Here is a 16,152-nt window from a genome sequence, read left to right as displayed (position 1 = left end):
AGGATTTATGTCCATTTACGAAGTAATTTTTGGTGCTTTTGGTACCATCTAGTTGCGTTGCCGGCATTGCGAATTATTCGCAATTTACAAGTATTCCGCTGGCTTTGCCTTCGAGGTACTGATTGAATGAATACATTTCCTGGACAGTAGAAGGTCTTATCTACAACATATATGAGTATAATCGAGCGAAAGACATTTTACAGCAGGATATTTTTAGTTTAAAGTTAGCGGTTTTGTCAACCATTTGGTTGCGACCATCTGGCTGCGTTGCCGGCATTGTGAATTTTTCGCAATTTACAAGTATTCCGCTGGCTTTCCCTTCGAGGTACTGATTGAATGAATGCATTTCCTGGACAGTAGAAGGTCTTATCAACAACATATATGAGTATAATTGAGCGAAAGACATTTTATAATAGGATATTTGGAGTTCAAAGTTAGCAGTTTTCACGACCATTTGGTTGCGACCATCTAGTTGCGTTGCCGGCATTGCGAATTATTCGCAATTTACAAGTATTCCGCTGGCTTTGCCTTCGAGGTACTGATTGAATGAATACATTTCCTGGACAGTAGAAGGTCTTATCTACAACATATATGAGTATAATCGAGCGAAAGACATTTTACAGCAGGATATTTTTAGTTTAAAGTTAGCGGTTTTGTCAACCATTTGGTTGCGACCATCTGGCTGCGTTGCCGGCATTGTGAATTATTCGCAATTTACAAGTATTCCGCTGGCTTTCCCTTCGAGGTACTGATTGAATGAATGCATTTCCTGGACAGTAGAAGGTCTTATCAACAACATATATGAGTATAATCGAGCGAAAGACATTTTATAATAGGATATTTGGAGTTCAAAGTTAGCAGTTTTCACGACCATTTGGTTGCGACCATCTAGTTGCGTTGCCGGCATTGTGAATTATTCGCAATTTACAAGTATTCCGCTGGCTTTCCCTTCGAGGTACTGATTGAATGATTACATTTCGTGGACAGTAGAAGGTGTTATCTACAACATATACAAATATAATTAAGCGAAAGGCATTTTACAGTACGATATTTTTAGTTTAAAGTCTGACCCTAATCAGGTATCATCAGTAATACGGTTTCATCGTTCAACTCCGTCGCTTAACAACCATAGGTAATGTAACATTCTATTGCATATATATATATGACCTCTCAGCCTCTCTACACGTGCTTTTGTTCTCACCAACGCATGAAATTATTTATTTCCGTGATGAATATTTCGTGCATCGACGAGCGAAACATTGGCGAGAGAATGAATCAGCAAATTCGTATTTATGACGTAAGCATATTCCGCCGGATTCACATAGGTGATATTGCCATCCTAATGCTGAAATCTGCCTCCTGCTGCATAAGCGCCAAGCAAAACAACAACAGTGCCGTAGAGTATAATTGGAGCGTGACGTTACGTAATGCTCGCGAGTGTCGCATCTACGGTTTACCTTAGTTATCTATACTTTTATGCGACCACAAAGACTATAATTCCTGTTATCCATCACATTAAAGAGATTTTGGTATTTTTTCGACCATGCCGATTTCATTGCACTTGGTGACAAAGTTGTGGGATGATCATGACTTCGGAACTGGGTTATTTCTAGTAACGTTATGTGGTAATCCGCGATTAGGCAATAATTACTTTCACCTGATTAGTTACGTTGTACAGTACAGTGTCGCCTTATCGTTCTCGTGTCTTTCTATTCTCTTCTGTTCTGCTGTCAGTTGTGTTCTATGTTGCTTAAAGCCACATTGGTTACCTTTGCTTTAATAAAGCTTCAGTTAGTTATTCAACGCAATAGTCAGTTTACGACAATTTAAGCAACATAGAATTATGGCAGAAAGGATTCTGAAACCAGCCAAGCTCGATATCAGTCCGGACTCCGCCTCCGCTGAAAAACAGTATAAGCATTGGAAGAAGACCTTCGATAATTTTCTTTCATTATTTGATCAAGATACACAGATCGACAAGCTGAAGATCTTAACGAATTTCGTGTCGTCGTCTGTCTATTCCTATTTTGAAGAAAGTTCGACTTACGATACCGCAATAGAACTTCTCGACAAAATTTATATCAAGCAAAAGAACGAAATCTTCGTCCGCCACATGCTAGTAACCCGTATTCAGAAGCCCGAAGAGACGATCGAGGAATTTTCCCGCGCCTTGGCAGATCTAGCGAAAGATTGCACATTCAAGACTCTCTCGGCGGAAGATCATCGCAAGGAGTCCATCCGCGACGCTTTCGTTACTGGTCTCCGATCAAACGTTATCAGACAGAGGTTATTAGAAAGTGACGGGGCTGTAACCCTCGAAGTGGCGATCTCAAAAGCCCGCTCATTAGAATTCGCCCAGCGAAGCTCTAGTATCTATTGCAGCACTCCATGTTCATCTGTCGGCGTCGAACCGCTGGAAAAATCTTTGAATCCTGAAGTCGAACTATCATCCGCAGAAACTCGCAGTCGACTCAACGCAATGAGCAAAACAACCAAACCTGATCGGAAGTGCTTTTTTTGCGGTCAGACATTCTACTCGCGATATAAATGTCCAGCGAAACGGAGCGAGTGTGGCTATTGTGGAGTCCTAGGTCATTGTGAAGTGGTTTACATGAGAAAGGCCACCGACAACAGGAGAACAGTAACTGCAATGATCTCATACTTCAGCGCCATCGGAGTACCCAAATGTCTCATAAAAGCAAGAATCGTGGTTAAGATCGGCAGCCACATAACATTTGCTTTAATCGACTCCGGTTCCGCGGAAAGCTTCATAAGCACTGGATACGCCAACGAAATTGACCTGAAATCCACTCCGTACTCCTCTACGGTTACATTTGCTTCCAAATCCCATTCCCGCAAGATTGAAGAACTCTACAGACCGGACATTCTTGTAAACGAAACGAAATATACGGAATTCCCTCTTAAAGGAATGGAAGATTTATGCGCTGATGTGGTACTTGGTCTCGATTTCATGAACTTGCATAAACGAGTCATTTTCAATATGGACGGAGATAGAGATACCTTGGAACTCCCTCGAGATCAGAAGTACAGTGTATGCGGAGTTGCTCAAGCGTGTGTCGAAGCACCGCAAATTTTCAAGTTTATGACACCGAATTGTAAACCGATTGCCACTAAATCCAGAAGATACAGCGAAGCCGATCTACATTTCATTAAAGCGGAAGTTGCGAAACTCGAGAAGGAAGGAATCATCGAGCCGTCCTCATCGCCTTGGCGAGCACAGGTTCTTGTTGTAAATGACGGTCGACACAAGAAGCGCATGGTCATCGACTTCTCTCAGACGGTCAACAGGTATACCTTACTAGACGCCTATCCTTTACCAAGGATCGATGACCAAGTCAACAACATCGCCCGTTTCAAAGTTTTCAGTACGTTAGATCTGAAGTCCGCGTATTATCAAGTGACACTATCACCTGATGATCGTCCGTATACGGCATTCGAAGCCGCTGGAAATCTTTACCAATACCGTCGATTGCCATTTGGAGTCACCAACGGAGTTTCGGCATTTCAAAGAATAATAGACAACGTCATAAAAGACAACAAGCTCACCGGCACCTTCGCTTATCTGGATAATATTACTGTTTGCGGTATGGATAAGGACGACCACGATCGGAATCTCGACGCGTTTCTCAATGCTGCTCAGCGATTCAGCCTCACTTTCAATCATTCGAAGTCGATCATCCGTTCTACGGAAATAGACTTGCTCGGTTATCGCGTGTCGCATGGCGTGATCAAACCGGACCCAGAAAGACTCAAGCCGTTAATCGATTTATTGCCGCCACGCAACAACCCAGAACTAAAACGAGTGTGTGGCATGTTTGCCTACTATGCCAAATGGTTGCCCAACTTCTCCGACAAAATCCGTCCTTTGTATTCAGTCGAAAAATTTCCGCTTTCCGAAAATGCATCTATCGCATTTAACGATTTAAAACGCGAGTTAGTTGACGCGTCTCTTGGTAGGATCGACGAGACAAGTCCGTTCACAATAGAGTGTGATGCTTCTAATGCAGCCATTGCAGCTATCCTTAGTCAAAACGGTCGACCGGTCGCGTTCATGTCAAAAGCACTATCGCCAAGTGAAATACGCTACTCCTCTGTCGAGAAAGAAGCGTCCTCAATTATCGCGGCAGTTCGTAAATGGGCTCATTTTTTACATGGCAGGCATTTCGCTCTTGTTACTGACCAGAGATCTGTCGCGTTCATGTTTGACGGCAAATCTAAAGGTAAAATCAAAAATACCAAAATCCAGCTGTGGCGTGTCGAACTTGGTCAATTTTCGTATGATATCGTACACAAACCGGGGGCACTGAATGTTGCGGCTGATATGTTTTCGCGGACCACATCTTCGTATTGCGCATCGATTTCACCCTGTGAGTTGGGTTCTAATCTAAATCGCATACACGACACTCTGGGTCATCCAGGAGTCACAAGGCTGCATCATTTTGTTCGTTCGAAAAATCTCTCGTTCTCCCTAAATGACGTCCGTGAGACTTGCGCTCGTTGCCGCATTTGTGCTCAAATCAAACCAAATTTTTACAAATGCAATCCGCAAGTGCTTGTGAAAGCAACGAAACCTTGGGAAAGAATCAACGTAGACTTCAAAGGGCCTTTGAAATCTAACAAATCCCCTTTCATGTTCGTTGTCATAGACGAATATAGTCGTTTTCCGTTCGCCTTTCCATGTCGCAACACTTCCGCGCTAACCGTCGTTTCGTGTTTGTCGACACTATTCGCTGTTTTTGGACTTCCGGGATACGTTCACAGTGACCGAGGCACCGCTTTCGTGTCCAAGGAAGTCAAGGATTATTTACATTCTCGCGGGGTTGCAACTAGTTTCACTACGCCTTACCACCCAACAGGAAATTCGCAGTGCGAACGCCTTAATCAAACATTATGGCGAACTATCAAACTCATTTTGAAATCAACCGGAGTCTCAGAATCATGTTGGGCTGACGCCCTTCCTCATGCGTTACATTCAGTTCGATCGCTACTTTGCACGTCAACTAATTCAACACCGCATGACCGATTCTTTTCCTTTCCAAGAAAAAGTATGGTGGGGAATAGCGTGCCATCCTGGCTATTGACACCGGGGCCAGTTTTCTTACGCAAATTCGTCAGAAACAAGGGCGACGAACTATGTTCTGAGGTCGAACTTCTTGAAGCCAACCCGACTTACGCACGTGTTCGTTTTCCTAACGGCCGCGAGTCCAACGTCTCACTCAACGATTTGGCCCGTTTTCCTACTGGAGAAGAAACACCGTCGACTAATCCTGAAACGAAACAAGCTGAACCTTGTTCTGTTGATATCGATGGCCACGAGCCAAGTCGCGAAGTTTCTAACGTTGAGTTGAAGTCATCTGATGAAGAGCCTCAAGAATCTAACCATTCAGAGGATGTACCAGATGATTCGAGTAGAAATCTAGACGTCGAGCTTCGGCGTTCAACTAGAGTTAGGCGCCAGCCGGATCGGTATGGTAATTTTGTTAGTCATTGATATTCTTCTGTCATTTTTATATGTGAATTTACAAAATGCAAGGGGGGTAGAATGTGGTAATCCGCGATTAGGCAATAATTACTTTCACCTGATTAGTTACGTTGTACAGTACAGTGTCGCGCGATTTAGTATCACACATATTGATTATTTTAATATGGGGACGACCGCCCTCGCAAAAACTGCAATCAAACATAGATAAAAATAGCCTTCACTATCTGAAATAAGTATAATTGTTATCGCAATTATAGGAGAACGGGGCATTCCTAGAGTCAGCCGAGGCCGTTTAATTCATCCAAAGATAGTGATTCTAAGCTTGGGGGCCTTTTGCCTTTATTCTGCTGTTCACGAAGATGATGAACGTAATCAACTTCCAAAATAGACCGCGAGCATGTCTGAGCAAAGGTGCTGACCATTTTTTAGTAATCCGATTATCAAATTTTGTGCTGCGCCACGGAACATTTTAAAATCGGAAATGGAGTCGCGACTAGGGCTGGGCAAAATCGAGTACCTGAGTGATTCGATTCTGAATCACGTGAAATGCTTCGAGTCGAGTCGAGTAATCGAGTATCACCCATTATGACGTCACAACAGAATGAAATATGTCGAATTTCAAATCGGTACCTTTTATGCGACCACAAAGACTATAATTCCTGTTATCCATCACATTAAAGAGATTTTGGTATTTTTTCGACCATGCCGATTTCATTGCACTTGGTGACAAAGTTGTGGGATGATCATGACTTCGGAACTGGGTTATTTCTAGTAACGTTATGTGGTAATCCGCGATTAGGCAATAATTACTTTCACCTGATTAGTTACGTTGTACAGTACAGTGTCGCCTTATCGTTCTCGTGTCTTTCTATTCTCTTCTGTTCTGCTGTCAGTTGTGTTCTATGTTGCTTAAAGCCACATTGGTTACCTTTGCTTTAATAAAGCTTCAGTTAGTTATTCAACGCAATAGTCAGTTTACGACACGTTAGTAGCTTTGTACTATATGTTTCGTATGCTACGATACGGCCAATAGAGGCTCCCAGGCTTCAGCAGTGAAAATTAGTATCGAAACTATAATTCTCGTCGATAACTTAGCTTTCAGTGGCGAGGAGAGTATAATTTCAGTACTCGGAAAAATCGTATTTTACTACTCGACTCGAATCATTAAAATTAATACTCGATTCAGATTCGAGTACTCGAATCATTGTGCCCAGCCCTAGTCGCGACCATAAAAGGTTGGAAACCACCGGATGTGTTGTGTTTGTATAGCTCAGTGGTGCGCACCGGCGTTAGGCTGATAAAAATGTTATCGGTGTGACATGAACATGACTTAACGATGTACGATATGTACAACACACAACCCCATACTCCTGAACCGGATCGTGATCACCTCTGGTCGATAGGCGAAGCTTTGCTAGTGTGACGTCATAGTGGCAGACAATGTGCACATACCTCACTTTGAAATCCACTAGTGGGCGGTAAAGAGTGTCCAGAATTTGAGCCACGTTCTGTGTGTGAACCTCAGAAATTTTCGAGGTTCGCGTTCACAAACGAACCTTGGTATAGGTTCTGCACTGTGAACATTTTTATGTAGTACAATTTTTCACGTCATGAAAACGTGAATTTGGATGAAAATCTTTGCTTTTGAACTTCGGACCACTCTCCGCAAGGCGCTGGCAGCATGAAAAGAAACTCAGCACTAAACGAGAATGCACCTTGCCAATTTTAATACGTAGGCCTATTTGAGCGAAAGTTTGCTCGGAATATTCAGCTTTCCGTTTGTGAATCTTTAGTAAATCTCTGCTGTGAGCTTTGCCCGCAAACCAGAGATGAGCGGATTTGAAATTTCTATGTCCTAATCCAATCCAAATCCGAACCTTCAAATCTAAATCCAAATCCAAATCCATAACTTTTTCATATTCAAGTCCATGTCCAATCCTAATCCGATTCCAACTGGAAATTCAGCAAAAATACCAATTTATGCAATGGAGGGATTCGAAAATTTTCTTTCACAACCAACGATTCACTTTATTCAAAATAACTCAATAACCATAAGTACATTATTAACTGATCTGAATAAAGTTTGTCGCCATTCGCCACACGACATTTCAATCATCGCTCAATCGATCATCGCTCCATCAAATATGCCGGACCTGATGTGTGGAACAGTATCCCGCCGGCCATCCGACAGTCGACGAGCATGTCCACATTCAAGTCGAAATACAAGGAATTACTACTAAATAAATACAGTCCATCCTCAAGATTACCGGACCACGACTGACCTATCGATCTCGCTTCCCATGACATGCCGCCCTATTTCTTGTCGCTTTCTTTTTCTATACTGTATTCTTTACTTTCATTCAGTGTGCATGCCATGCATGTCATATCGAGCCTCCCGTCTACCTTGCATGTCGCATTTCATTGTTACATTTTTTGTAGTGTTATGTTGATATGTAATGTATACGAATAAAGATTCTCTCTCTCTCTCTCTCTCCTCTTTACTACGCCTAGGCCAAGGTGGGTGTCCGATTCCATTGACAAATCCAAGTCGCTTCGACATCTTCCTGTCTATTCATTGTATCGCATTTTTTGTGGTGTATTGAACTGATAAAATTGCTAATAAACCAATGATGATGATGATGAATCTCCCAGAAAATAGGTAAATCCAATCCAAATCCTAATCCGTTCTGAAAAAAATGTCTAATCCAAATCCAATCAAAATCCGACAAAATTTCACAAATCCTGTTTTTTGAAAACCTAATCCTAATCCATGCTCATCTCTGCCGCAAACACGCAATAGCAAGAACGAAACACACTGTATAGGAAGATGGTGAATTGTGCTTAGTCAACCAATCAATTATTTAATTACATCAACGAAATTGATATAAAGAAAGCATTGATATTCATTCTAAAAATTTATCAGGCGTACGGGATCTGCCTTGACTCGATATCCTTATTGGATACCCGATTAAGGTGTTGGCTATTACTGTACAACATATTTTAGGCTAATATTTGGCCCAAGTATAAAAGTATGTTTCACTCTTAAGAATACATCAGTCCAGTCTAGCCGAGTCCTCGTTGAAACTGCGTCGGCAAAGCGATGGAAGATATTGATTTTGAGGAATTAATGTAGCATTTCATTGTTGCAGTCGATACATTAGGTGACGTAAAGTCAGCATGTACTTCAGAAATGTGGCATCATAATGTGGCCAGAGTCGTCGCTAGTTATCATGTATACATGTATTTATATATTACTTTACGGAAATATAGGGTTGGAATTGGGAATATGACGTCACGTGATGGCATTGGTTCACGTTCGCATTTACACAGAACCTTTCAGAGGTTCGCACCATCCCTTAGAAACACACCGAACTTTTCAGTTGCCCAGTACACTATTTCTGTTGATTTGCCTTACGCTACTTATTATAGTTTCCTTGTCCTTTGTCTTGTCCTCTAAACCTAAAGGAATAAATCAGCAACCTGTCGAAATCTCGGTGACATGGGCCGACTTTGAACAGTGTGGTCTTAAATGCATTCATTCTCCTGCAACGCTTTCAAATACCGTACTAATAGATTTGTGTGCCCGGACATTGTCTGGTTACAGGGTTAATAATTGGCACACAGTTTATGGCTATGCTGACGCTTCAAATTATATTGTAGCATTAGCACGGGGCTCCGCAAATACTTTTAGCCGCGATCCAAAATCAATAGCTTTGAGGTCTTTAGCAATCGAACAATTTTGAGCATATAATTTTGAAGGAACTGTTACACGAAATGCAATCAACAGTTGTTACTATCCTGCACAAAGTAGTGCTAATCTTGGCACATAAAACAATAAAAAAAAGGTATGAACAATATAACACTGCTCAACTCTGACTATCTGAGTTTACCCGGATTGCTGCGAAACAATTGACACGCGGCGTCGACAGCGCATTGTTCTCTCCACTGTGGTTATTTATATTCCTATTCAAGGGCGGTTCGGGGAAACTTATAGTGACCCCATCCCCTCAACAAAATATCTGAATCAGCATATTGTCCTTATTTAACAATGCAGCAAAATCCAACGCTTGGTCTTATTAACCTACATATATGCGATGCATATTATATATTCACAAATTCACTTTACCTGGGTGAACCAAATTGAAAAGTCTCGCCGTTAAACACTATTTGTGCAGCCGGGGCCTATACGATATTCCTACGATCTCGTAGGCCCCTGTGGAGCACTGCCTCAGCAGACTATTGAATCAGATTATTTCAATCACAACGTTCACACACGACCATGGAATAGTGATTTGCTTTAAAAACATTTACGAATTCAGTGAGACGAATTAAGTCGTGTATATCATTCTTAATAACAAATAGTTGCCGGCATCAAACATACCGATCGCGAGGAATCGCGACCCCTGGGGTTTTTCTGTGTGCGGGCTTTCATTCCAGTAGCAACGACCGTAGTCGATGGAATCAAAACACCATGGTAGAGATTCACCGTTGGTAGTCACTGTATCGCTGCTTATCTGGTATTAATATTTAAATTGGTATACGTTCCGTCGGCTTCTCCAAACGAAATTATATTTATCTCGTCTCTAAAATTCACTTCGTCATGGGTGGCGATATGTATTAAGTACTATCAACACAAGCGCGAATCGTTTTACAGCCTGATTGATACACTGGTTGTCTATTCGCATATATATGTGTAAATTGTGCATACTTAGTCATTTTAATCCATAATATACGCTCGCTATTTAATCACAAGATTTTGGTGGGCGCGATATGACTATTTTGGATTCGTAATCTCATGACAGAATATACATGTCGCAATGGTCTCGAATAATAACAGCATGTATTTCAAAGCAAATCAGTAATTTAGGCAGAAAAAAAACATACCTGGTCACATGGAAAATGTGGAAGTATAGGTAAGTGAGCGGTTGTCATTGCTTGAACTATACGCCCTCTGCGAGTTTTTTTCTATAGAATGGCTGTTTTCGAAATGAAAATTAGTAACTTCAAATTTTTCAATCCGAAAAGGAAGAAAATTGTTTATGGCAATATTTACATCGATTGTCAGGTGAAATAATTACAAGGACTCTGGCAACATGTGAAACTCTTACAAGACAATAATCTATTTGAAATTATGCCTGTCAGAAAATGTAAATGTAGTTGTTTAGGAAAGCTTTGTCGTGTGATTGGCAACTATGAGTAAAGCGACAAATCGCATTTTAACCTCTTTTTAAACCTTTTATTTCATGCATATTCGTAGTGAATGATGGTATAACGCAACATTGGTATGATTCTTTAGAATTCAACTCGCATGATTGTTCCACGATGGATAATGTCTACGGTGGAAGAACTAATCCAGCATATAGTAAAAGGAGTAGCATCTTAACGCGGTCGTGTTTACCGCTAAATATTGATATTTTACACATCCGCGATAGTATACGAGCAAATATAGCAATCCATTACGAAAAATGGAGATATCTGCATTTACCTACAGTATATAGCGTCATGCATAACTGTTGTAAGCCTTCACCAGACGTACATGGAGCTATAAACAATTGTTACAACTATAAAAGCTGCGTAATTAGCTGAATATTATTTGGGAATCATTGATTAGGCTATAATGGTATTTAATGACGTCAAGTATATACTAATCGTGACCCCTGGATACTGAATAATAATCTTCCGGCGGTCTACCGAGATCATAATTGCCATAATATTTTTAAATATATTATTAGTTAGACAATGTCAACGCTTAAACGAATAACCTAAGAAGGCTGGGCAATATAGGTCATGGTCATACGCTCATACCAGTATTGCATATAAATCTAAGCCAAGTTTGGGTGATTTTATACCCAAACGGACAGCACACGTGTATTCACATACGTACCAATTACATTGCGGTACATCTGTGTTCACCGTAGGATATATACTGTAGGACTGCAGAGCGAATACTTTTGGGCATATGCCACCAAATCACCCAAGTGCATGAGACATTGCTATGATTGATGATTTGTCGATAACCCAACATAATACTGTTTCAAGCACATTTCATTCGGGAGAATATTGACGTATCTCACACGTTTCGTTAAAATATGAAACGCGGATTCTGCAAGGGAAACCTAAACTACTTTAGTGAAGTAACCCAAATCATGAACCCGACTTCATCTCATCTCATAAATTGCGAAGTTGAAATTGACTCCACAAATATTTGCGATCATGTCACCTGTGTTCAAAGACACGCTCGCTACCGACAAACATGAAGGTCTTCGCGCGTATGTGTGAAGGAGGATACTGTTTCAGGGATGCGGGCAAAATAGGGTGGCGTGTTTTGGGTGAAGCTTACGCGTGATACAAGATATATCTTTAATTTGGAATCACTGGGGGCAAGGTAACGGTAATGGCGGGTGGTCGATATGTTTTCAGATTCAATTTCTCCTGGTGTGTAGCTATACGTGGGGTGGTAAATACACGAAGTCATGCATATCTCTTTTATGTACTTGAAATATATTTACTTGGAAGATAGTTTTTGTCAAGCATTACAAGATCAGATAGAAACGCGTTTGTGACATGCTCATGTTAACAGAACTATCCCTTGCCGTGGAACCTAAATTATCGGACTCAAATTGCAATGCATAATGTTTAGTTTTTCGATGTGAAATCATATTGGCGACACATTACTGTGTGTTTGATTGTAATAAGTAGGGCAAGTTTTTGTTGCAGTCAAATACGTGGAAAGTTACACTGACTTTTCACAAAAGTTGCAGTAAAAAGTAGCATTTCTTTTTCACAAAAGTTGCACTAAAAAGTTACATTTATGGACAAGTTCCTTGAAATTATTAGGGTATGAGATACAAGAATTGATCCGTATCCAAAGCACTGTAGCAAAACTCAATGTTGGGGACTTCAACAAAATCTATAGCCTGAAAAAATTGATCCAGTGAAAATATAATTTTCGGTACGTCAAATCAGAAAGGACCTCAAATTTAAACGACAGTGAAATAATCAAGCGATCTATTTAGATATGGTATCAAATATTTCAAGTAAAAAGTTAGTTGCATGAAAATGCAACTGAAAATTACAAAAAGTTTCATGGAAAATCGAAAAAAGCTGCAAAAGCTTGCATGAAAAAAAAACGGAGAAAAGTTGTTAAAAGTTGCGTTATAAGATTCCTCCAAACCGCTTAAAACACCACACTACATAACTTCCGAGTATTTAGGAAGCTGTAAAAAAAGTTGCAAAAGTTGCAAAAACTTGCCCTAATAGTAATTAATGTACGACTTGGATACACTCAAAATTTGCCAGCATGTTTGGCACAGTTTTGTGGTTATTGAGCATGTGTGCTTAAGTTCAACTATTCTCGAGATCTCGAATATATATGAATTAGTATTCATGAACTATTGACAAGATGGCATGACGCATGTTCCCCTCAGAACGAAAACATAGCATAGCAAATGATATCGATTCTACAACTCGTAATGATTAGAATGCGACGAGCGAGTCAAAACAATCTTAGGTGCACAAGGGCTTTGTAGAGTTCAACGATTGTCAGATCTTCCATCTCAGATCAGACAAATTTATAATGAAAATTATATCGATACATATTTTGTAATGTAATAATAGAAATATATATTAAGTACACTCTACGTGCGTAAGCGAAACCAATCAAATCTCCGTATATTTTCAATTGATATCAACACGGTTCAGCGTCATTTCCCATTTCCTTACACGCAAAGACCTGACATCCTAGCTTTCCACCCGAATAATTTGAGTTTGCACAGACTGTATATAACTCAACTCGGTAAAGTATGTATAGAAGAACCCGATGCAGGTGCGTCCGTTCGGACCGAACACTCACTGGGAAGTCGCTATTGATACGCCATAATGTTATGCCAAGACAGGAGATATCAACAAGATAACTTGGATACCTTGGCTACCTGACGCGGAAATCTAGATCGAAAAAACAATTCACGGGGCGGAAACGAGTATAGCCTATACGTACGGTCGCATACACTTTCACGCAACATTCCTTACGGACTCGAATACCCACATCAGCTGCGAAGCTCAATATTTCTATGCTGCTGTATTTTATGTGTATACAGACGGCAAAAGCACACTATATTCAGTGAAAGGCTGGTAGACAGGTGACTGTATAAGTCCCGGTAGAGTTATGACCTCACAGTGGATTGCTTCACTATTCACAATGTTCCAAATTGAAAACTTACAGCAACATGCAACAGTCCCTATTCGCTAGGCCCATACTGATAAAACTGTTGAAGATAAAGCGTCATATACTGGCGTATGTGTAAATAAATTAATGCATGAGGGCAATTAATTCGTGCCAGAATACTATAAATTTGATTTGGAAAATAACTTCAAAGTCCCAAATTTCAACACAAATATCGTATATGATAGTTAGGGTTGCAATTAACAGAAAAGGTGTTTTAAAGCAGTTGGTTTAAATCGGTGGTTCTCAACCTTTTTTTAGACACGCCCCCCTTTATGATAGTGAAAAATTTCGCGCCCCCCTTATCGTCATATCACAAAATCCGACTGGGATGCTAGCAACCCCAACATATTGTTTGATGACATGGAAGGTTATGATGTTGATGAGATAATTAAAAATATGAAATTAGGTCTATATATAGAGAAACACGCGTGAATTGGAGGTAAATCGCGCAGAGCGCGAAAATATTTTTCAGTTGACCGCTTCTTCGCGCCCCCTTCAGATGCTTTCACGCCCCCCAGGTTGAGAACCATTGGTATAAATGCATGTTTTAAACAGTGTTTTAAACAAATGCCATTTCAAAAGAATTTTCCCATAATTTTCCCATAATTGTGTAAATATTTTCGAAAATACATGTAGTGTGACCCTACGGACTAGGGATGGTGTGAACGCGAGGTTCACGTTCGCGTTCTGTGTGTGAACCTCGGAAAATTTGAGGTTCGGGTTCACAACAGAACCTTGGTAGGTTCTGCACTGTGAACCTTTTTCATATATTGCAATTTTCACTTCGTTATAACATCTTTGGTTCAAATTTATTGACTTTCAACTGCGGGTCACTCTATGCATGGAGCTAGCAGCATAAACATTCAACACTAAACGAGCATGCCCTTGACAATCTCAAAAAATTTACTTGTATTGTTACAAAAGTTTGCTCGAAATATCCAGCTTTCCGTTTGTGCATATTTAGTGTCTCTGTGCTGTGAGCTTGACCCGCAATCACATGACATTAAGAGCGAAATACACTGTATTTTGTCAGCGAATGATCCTTATTCAACCAATCAATGAGATTGATATCGTCTTCTGATGTAAAAATCTAGCAGGCGTACGGGGTCAATCTTGACTACATACGTATACTGTATCATAAAAACCAAATCCGTGCGACTGGGGTATTGGCTATACTGCTGTATAACTTGTTAATGGGGTAATGTCGGTAGCAAGTATAGAAACCCATTTTACACTCTGCTCAATATCCATGTGGCAATACTCAGACGCCGAATACATTGTCCGATCAGGTCGAAATTGTTGGCAAAGCGACGTAAGATACTGATTTTATAGGATTATTATATCATTTGATTGCCTCAGTTGATACATTTGGCGACGTTTAAAACGTCAATATGTACTCAAGTACTGAGCTATTATGTGGCCCCGAGTCGTCGCTCGGTATCGTGTACAGTAGATTAATATAGGCAATCACTTAATTGAAATATGGGGTTGAAATTAGCAATATGACGTCACGTGACGTCATGAGGTTCACGTTCGTGTTCACACAGAACCTTTCAAAAAGGTTCACGTTCACACGAACCTGAACCTTTCAGAGGTTCACACCATCCCTACTACGGACTACTTGTACTATTAATAGTAGACGTAGTCGATACGGAATGATCGGTTCAACGATTGTAATCAAGTCAAAAGATCCCGAGTCACAAAGTTAATTTTACTTTTCTAGTTTTGACTCGGGTAAAGTCGAGTCATTTTCAATTCACCGCCGAGGCAAGTCCGAGTCCAATTCAGCGTTCAAACGTTCGAGTCTTAATCACAATATTGTGACTCGAGTCCGAGTCCAAGTCATTGCATTCATTATTCATTTTCGAGTTCAATCCTGGTCAACTCACTCTTTTCAACTCTGTTCGGGTGATATTGAATGCCACGCATTCATATATACTAATTTCCCTCACTTTGCACAGTTTCTGGCCCTGTTTTACAAACACCAGTAATGATAGACGAAATACGAATAATGTAGTATAGATTGCTATTTCACGAAGCTACAACGAAATGCCTGTCTTGGCCGTCCTAGTCTCGAGTCATGCGCAATGGCTGGAGTACAGCAAGGTGAGTCAATACATAAATTGCCTCAGGTCGAGTCGTGTCATTTTCCATACTTTGCAAAATGACGCGAGTCAAGTCAACGAAAAATCGAGACTTGAGTTCTAGCACGTATAGTTATATACATATCACTGGAACGGAATATATGATGATGATGATCGCTGATCGTAAAAAATGATGCATGACGATGTAGTTCTGGTTCTGTTCCGGTTAATACAGAATACCTCAAACCGTCAAAGGAGCCATATTGGTCCGATATTTTCTGTTGTAAATTTCTTACTGAGCCACAAAACAATGTCAATCCATTGTGACATCACAAATAAGG

At 40.5% G+C, this 16,152-nt stretch overlaps 1 protein-coding gene across 1 annotated transcript in view; it reads right to left on the bottom strand.

Annotated features, from left to right (window-relative positions):
* Positions 1-16,152, bottom strand: part of LOC145447653 (epidermal retinol dehydrogenase 2-like) — a 118,884-nt gene that overhangs the window by 74,667 nt on the left and 28,065 nt on the right. The window lies entirely within an intron of this gene.

The sequence above is a fragment of the Botryllus schlosseri genome, chromosome 10 (genome assembly GCF_051294905.1).
Source record: "Botryllus schlosseri isolate E-star chromosome 10, Bs_hap1, whole genome shotgun sequence".
Lineage (NCBI taxonomy): Eukaryota > Metazoa > Chordata > Ascidiacea > Stolidobranchia > Styelidae > Botryllus > Botryllus schlosseri.
Note: the sequence above shows the minus strand (reverse complement) of the source record. Positions and strands in the feature narration are given on the sequence as shown.